General features: G+C 34.0%; 1 pseudogene; it reads left to right on the plus strand.

Annotated features, from left to right (window-relative positions):
* The first annotated feature begins 6,857 nt into the window (after window positions 1-6,857).
* LOC123333379 lies at window positions 6,858-7,519 on the plus strand (annotated as a pseudogene).
* The last annotated feature ends 294 nt before the right edge of the window (window positions 7,520-7,813 follow it).

Raw genomic sequence — 7,813 nt, forward strand, 5'->3', positions numbered from 1 at the left:
AAGTCAATTGATTAGCAATATCCACATTTGCCTCTCCCTTTACCCACTGGTAACTACCATTCCACTATTGGAATCTATGAGTTTAAGAATTTTAGGTTTATCACCTAAGTGAATTTGTGCAGTTTTTAACATTTTATGACTGGCTTATTATACTTAGCATAAGGCCCTCACTCTTCATCTGTTCTATATATTGAGATATTGTTCCTTCTTTAAGGCTGAATATTAGTCCAATACCATCCCATTAAATACATTTACTCTATTTTCTTTATCCATTCATCCTTCCCTAGACATTTGGGTTTGTTTCCATATCTTAACAATTGTGAATATTGCTTCAGTGAATATGACAATGCTATTACTTAGATACCCTGATTTCAGTTATTTTAGATACATATCTGGAAATGGGGTTGCTAGATAACATAGTTCTATTTTTAATTTTTGAAGGAAATCTGTACTGTTTCTCATAGAGGCTGCACAACGTGCATTCCCACTGACAAGGTATCAGGATTCTACCTTCTTCACACCATCATCAACACTTGTCTTTTATCATCTTGATAACAGCCATCCTGACAGGTGTGAGGTGAGTTAACATTGTTCTTTTGATCTTCCTTTCTCTGAACATCAGTGACATGAAGCATCTAGCATATATCTGTTGGCCATTTATCTCCTTATACTTGTATGTCTTCTTTGGGAAAATGTATACTTGAGTCTTCAGTCCTTTCATTAATTAAGTTATTAGGTTTTGGGGGTTTGTCCTGGTTTTGTTCTACTGAGTTGTAAGACTTGTGCACATATTTTAGACATCAATCCTTTGTTGGATACAGTGTTTGTAATATTATCTTCTATTCTATAGATTGTCGCCTCACTCTGCTGTTTGTCGACTCTTTCTTTGGTGGTGAAAGTGCTTTTTATTTTCATGTAATCCCACCATTCTATCTACTTTGGTTGCCTGTGCTCCTGGGGTCATATCCATTAAATCATTGCCTAGTCCAATATCATGCAGCTTTTCTGCTACGATTTCTTCTAAAGGGTTTTAAAACTTTATGTCTTACATTTAAGCTTTAATTAGTTTTGAGTTGATTTTGTGTACAGTGTAAAGTAGGGGTAGAATTTCCTTCTTTTGTATGTAGATACCCAGTTTTCCCATAACCACTATTTGTTTTCAATAATTAGCTTAACATTGGGCTCCTTTATGTACATTCACACGTTTATATAAAGCAGTCATATTTTCAATGTTTTTCTGCACGTCTTTTCATATTTGAAAAACTTTCCTCTTTTCTGCAAATACTACTATGAAATGTTTACTTACAGTTTCTTTAAATGTTCCTTTTCTTTGAAATTATTAGTCTTTGGTTTTCAGTATCCCTCTTTGAAAAGACTGTATTTTCCCCTCCATGGGTTTTTGGCAACCTTTTCAAAGATCATTTGACTGTATGTACCTGAGTATTTTCTGGGCTCCCCATGCTGTGTAATTGGTTAAGATGGCTATTGTTATGCTAGTACTCTATCAATTTAATTATCATAGCTTTCAATATATTTTGAAATCTGGAAGCCAGCTTTAGGTTTTATTCTCAATATTTAGTTGGCTATTCATGGTCTTTTGTGATTCCTTATAAATTTTAGAATGTTTTTTTTTTTTTTCTGTTTCTGTAAAAAAATATATTGCCATTGGTATTTGACAAGACTGCATTGAATCTGTTGATTTTGTTGGGGAGCAGGACATATACATAAGTTTCCTCATCCATGAGTACTGAATGTTTTCCTATGTGTTTATGTCTTTAGTTTCATCAAAGTTTTGCATTTTTCAGTGTATGTATCTTCTACCTCTTTAGTTAAGTTTATTCCTAAATATCTTATTCCTTTTGGTACTATTGCAACTTTCATTTTTTACTTAATTTCTTTTTCAGAAAGCTTATTAATAGTATAAAATGCAAGTTACATTTTTAATGTTGATTCTATGTTCTGCAACTTTAAAACTTTTTTATAAAGTGTGTAGAGTTTTCTATTATAAATCATGTCACCTGCAAATAGAGATGACTGGTTTACTGATTGATCAATTTTGTCCAATTATTCTGACTAGTACTTTCTGTACTATATTGAATATAAGGGCCTCCTTGCTTGTTTCTAATTTTGGAATAAAAAGTTTTCAGTTTTTAATTTGAGTATAATATTTCATCCTTTTGATGAGGGTGGAAAAGGAGAGTGAAAAAGCTGGCATAAAACTCAGCATTCCAAAAGCTAACAGCATGGCATCCAGTACCATCACTTCATGGCAAATAGATGGGGAAAAAAGTAGAAACAGTGACAGATTTTATTTTCTTGTGCTCCAAATTATTTTTGTCTGTGTATGGTGACTGCAGCCATGAATAGAAAAGACACTTGATCCTTGGAAGAAAAGCTATGACAAACTCAGTGTATTAAAAAGAAGAGACATCACTTTGCCAACTAAATTCTGTATTATGGCACAAAATTCTTATTGGAAAGCAGATTAAAAATAATAGAGCCATTTTGTACCACAAAACATAACAGCTCCATCCATTGATCAATAATGGATACTAAGGATGAAAAAAAATCAATTCAGCATATTTCTGGAGTATCACTGCAAAAGAAAAAAAAAAAAATCCCCAAATCTAAACCTGGATTAAGCCTCTATCATGAGGATGAGGGTTTAATCTAGTGAAGCACTACTGTGCATGTGTCCTTCATGAATAATATAGAGTTCCTTGTTGCTTGTTAATTGGACTCTTAGGGTAAACACATTCATCATATCCCTATCACCACAAAGCTGATATCAGAATGTGTGATATATAACCGTGTTATATAACTGAAAATTGCTGAGAGTAATCTTAAATGCTGTCACCACAAAAATAGTAAATAGGAACTATGTGAGTGATGGATATGTTTGCTAACCCACTGTGATAATCATTTCACAATATATACATGTATAAAATCAACATGTACATTTTAAGCTTACACCATGTTATATATCAATTGTGTCTCAATAGAGTTGAACAAAAGATGAAATGGACAAAGGTATCAATCATTGTGATATAGAGACACATCTGCCAAAATGCTCCTTTACTGAGTTAAATAAAAACAATACATGTTCTGTCACAGATATGAGTTATGCTACCATTTTCTTTTATTTTTCTTCATACTCTTTCCTAATGCCTCTCATCCAGTAAATAATTCTCATGCAGACTTCCCCCCAGCAGTGATCTAGTTCTGCATTAGTGACTCTATTATTATTTTATTATATGAATTCATTACTGTATTCTTTATGTTAAATAAAGTTATTTCATTGAAATATCTAACTGTATTTAATATAAAGTACCTATTATATGATATGTGTTACTTATATATTAATAATTATATAACAATGTATGGCATATTATTAGCTGATTACATATAATTTTCACTATAAAAGTCTAGGGAAAAATAAAAACAACAACAAAGGAAATAAAGAACAATAATTCACTGACTAGAACCTGAAAGAAACAAAAGATTGTATTTCGTGATATTTCTCACTAGTATGTCAAAGACATGATAAAGACATGCAAAGGCCAAGATGAACAATAAGATGGACAAAATTGACACTGCAATTAAATATTGCTATTGATAGTGAGGACTCAGTTAACCCATGTAACAGCCTGTGGCAGATTCATTTTGATATTTGGCAAAACTAATACAATTATGTAAAATTTAAAAATAAAATAAAATCAAAAACAGGTAAAAAAAAACAAAAACAAATCAAAAACAAACAAACAAAAAACTGTGAGGACATTATGTACATGATAATAGTTATCATATAACTTAGAAATGTGAAATAACCTTGTTTTGTGAAATTCCAAAAGTAATAAAGTCAAAGAATAAGCAAAAAAATTGTATATGTAGAAAATGTTCATATATAAAGAGTAAAAATAAAGTAGGTTAAGAGTGTTATTTTGTAATATTTTACATCTATTTTATTACTCATGAGATAAATAATTGTGATTAATGAAAATGATCGTTTTGTAGATGTCATCATTGAGGTCTTCTGTGGGATGAACATAACCATTCTCAAGGGAGATTGCTATACAGGAGAGTCAGGAGGTTACTGAGAACACCAAGTGTATCTTCCAGAAATCCCCCATGGTCCACAGCATAACACAGATGTAGCCTGGACTTTGCTTTGTTCCTAGGAGATCAACACATGTCTTTATTCATAGGTCAAAACAACTAGATTTGAGTATTTGGCTTTCAGTGCAACCAGAGGGACCTCAGATCCTAGTCCTAGAATCTATACTTGTAAAACTAAATGTTTCCATATCCCTTACAATTCTTTCTGTAAATATTTCTCCCTTAAACTTTTAGACCTATGTTACTGAAGAGGATAGTATATTTCTACATCTTCTTAAGGTTTCTGAACATTTTTATTCTCATGAATCATCATAAAACAGAAAAAAATCCAATTTGATTACTGCAACATTTGATAGTGTCTAGCAGAGAAGCAATGATTTTGAATTCTATTATTCACAGCAGAAATATGAATATATGAAATAAGGAAAAGGGAGTTTTCACAATTTTTAGCAAACCAAATACAGAGAAAGATATATGCAGCAGAGCTGGGAAGTAACTGAAGACGTGTGAATAAATAGGAGAGGCTTTGCTATACACATCTGGAACATCCCTTTGAATCAGTCATATCATGCACATGAAAAATGTGGAGCAGAACTACAAGGGAATAAAACCTTTTTTCATAAAGCTTTATAGCTAAGAGAAAATGATATTCAAGCAGAAAATGCACTGGGCTACAATATGGGTAACAGAGCTGCTAAGATCTAAGGCAAGGAGATTTCAATTTATGCTTCGGTGCAAAATGAAAAGTATATAAATACTGCATATCATTTTAAGCTAAAGCATAAAACTGTTTCCACATGTACATTCCTAGCACATCATCAGTTCAGTTCAGTTCAGTCGCTCAGTCGTGTCCAACTCTTCACGACCCCATGAATTGCAGCACACCAGGCCTCCCTGTCCATCACCAACACCTGGAGTTCACTCAGACTCAGGTCCATCGAGTCAGTGATGCCATCCAGCCGTCTCATCCTCTGTTGTCCCCTTCTCCTCCTGCCCCCAATCCCTCCCAGCATCAGAGTCTTTTCATGAGTCAACTCTTCACATGAGGTGGACAAAGTACTGGAGTTTGAGCTTCAGCATCATTTCCTCCAAAGGAATCCCAGGGCTGATCTCCTTCAGAATGGACTGGTTGGATCTCCTTGCAGTCCAAGGGACTCTCAAGAGTCTTCTCCAACACCACATTTCAAAAGCATCAATTCTTCAGCGCTCAGCCTTCTTCACAGTCCAACTCTCACATCCATACATGACCACAGGAAAAACCATAGCCTTGACTAGACAGACCTTTGTTGTCAAAGTAATGTCTCTGCTTTCGAATATGCTATCTAGGTTGGTCATAACTTTCCTTCCAAGGAGTAAGCATCTTTTAATTTCATGGCTGCAGTCACCATCCGCTGTGATTTTGGAGCCCCCAAAAATAAAGTCTGACACTGTTTCCACTGTTTCCCCATCTATTTCGCATGAAGTGATGGGACTGGATGCCATGATCTTCATTTTCTGAATGTTGAGCTTTAAGCCAACTTTTTCACTCTCCTCTTTCACTTTCATCAAGAGACTTTTTAGTTCCTCTTCACTTTCTGCTATAAGGGTGGTGTCATCTGCATATCTGAGGTTATTGATATTTCTCCCGGCAATCTTGATTCCAGCTTATGTTTCTTCCAGTCCAGTGTTTCTTATGGTGTACTCTGCATATAAGTTAAATAAGCAGGGTGATAGTATACAGCCTTGATGTACTCCTTTTCCTATTTGGAACCAGTCTGTTGTTCCCTGTCCATTTCTAACTGTTGCTTCCTGACCTGCATACAGATTTCTCAAGAGGCCCGTCAGGTGGTCTTATATGCCAAATATTAATGATTTCAATGGAATTATAAGACAAATCATTGAATAAGTGAATATGTCCCTTATTAAAATAATTAGGTTATTCTATTTATTGTAAATACATATGTAAAATATATACAGTATTCTCGTATTATCCTTATAATTACATTCATAAATATGAATAAAATAAAATTAGTAACTAAATTATTTCATCATTAAACATTTATTTTATTTGCTACATAAATCATTAATTTCTTATGTCATAAAAGTATTGGGTTGTTACTTTAGATTTTTATGTTTCATTTTGATCTTGTGAAGGAAGTGAGATCATCCATTTCTGTTTTAGGTGGTAGTATCTTCTAACAAATGGATAACAGAAAAAAAGAAAAACGTATATTTTATAGGATTATTCTAACAAAACTACAATGATTTTATTGGACAAAGCAAAAAAGCATTGATTTATTTCACTTATCATCTCTCTATAATGCAACTTACTGAATGAAGATTTCCTATTATCTTCCAGATTTAGAATCATAGAATTAGTATGTAAAGCAGGATCCACAAATATGTTTTAAGTAATAACGCAAATAAGATAATCAAAATAAAATACCATTGACATGAACTATAGAGAAAGTTTTAGAACTGCATTAATGATGATGATATTGGTCACAATGAATTATACCTTTCATCTATTCACTTTAATGTACTTTCCACCTAAGTATATTTAAAAGAAAAAAAAAAAAAAAAAAGAGAGAGAGAGAGAGAAATGAACCATACAGTGACCACAGAGTTTGTCCTCCTAGGCCATTCTGATGATCCTGATATTCAGATTGTGATTTTCCTCTTTTTATTTAACACATATGTATTAAGTGTCACTGGGAAACCTGACTACTACCACCCTAACCCAGGTGGACTTCTATCTCCAGATGCCCATGTATCTCTTCCTCCGAAATTTCTCTTTCTCAGAAGTCTCCTCTACTGTTGTGTGCATCCCTAGATTTCTGGGGGCAAATACCATCAAAGACAGGACTATTTCTTACAATTGTGCAGCCCAATTATTTTTCTCTATTTTCAAGGGGGTGTGAGTGAATTTTACATTCTAAGTGCCATTGTCATATGTTGCAATCTGCAAGCCCCTGCATTATACAACCATCATGAGCAGGAGACTCTGCCACCGGCTTGTGCTCTGTGCATGGCTGGGCGGGTTTCTGACCATTTTCTCACCCCTTATGCTTCTCCTCCAGCTGAATTAGTGTGCTTCCAATGTCATTGATCACTTTTTGTGTGACTGTTTCCCCCTTTTACAATTGTTTTGTTCAGAAACATGGCTTCTAGAAGTAATGGGTTTTTACTTTGCTTTGGTTAGTTTGCTATTCACATTGGCACTGGTGATTTTGTCCTATACATACATTATCAGGACTATTCTGAGAATTCCATCTGCCAGTCAGAGAAAAAAGGCCTTCTCTACTTCTTCTCACATGATTGTCATCTCCATCTCTGATGGAAGCTGCATTTTCATGTATGCTAATCCCTCCCCAAAGAAAAGACACCATTGACAAAAGGGGTAGCTATTCTCAATACACCCTGAGAAATCAGCAAGTGAAACAAGCCTCCAAAGACATGGTCTATAAAGCAGTCTTTTCTGCCAATATATATATTTTGGTCAAAAATAAAGGACACTTTAAAGAACAATCAGGTTAAATCCTGAAATTCCTAACCATCTATTCTGGTAACCTGCCACATGACAGTTAATATATTTCCCAATCTGTTACTTTCACTTCCAAGCTAAACTTTTCCAGTGCATTGCTTATTGACATTTTATAAAGTTATTCCTCCTACAGAATTTTTGTAGATTGAAATATATTTCTTTAAGACAAAGCTC

Source organism: Bubalus bubalis, chromosome 4 (assembly GCF_019923935.1).
Source record: "Bubalus bubalis isolate 160015118507 breed Murrah chromosome 4, NDDB_SH_1, whole genome shotgun sequence".
NCBI classification, from domain to species: Eukaryota; Metazoa; Chordata; class Mammalia; order Artiodactyla; family Bovidae; genus Bubalus; species Bubalus bubalis.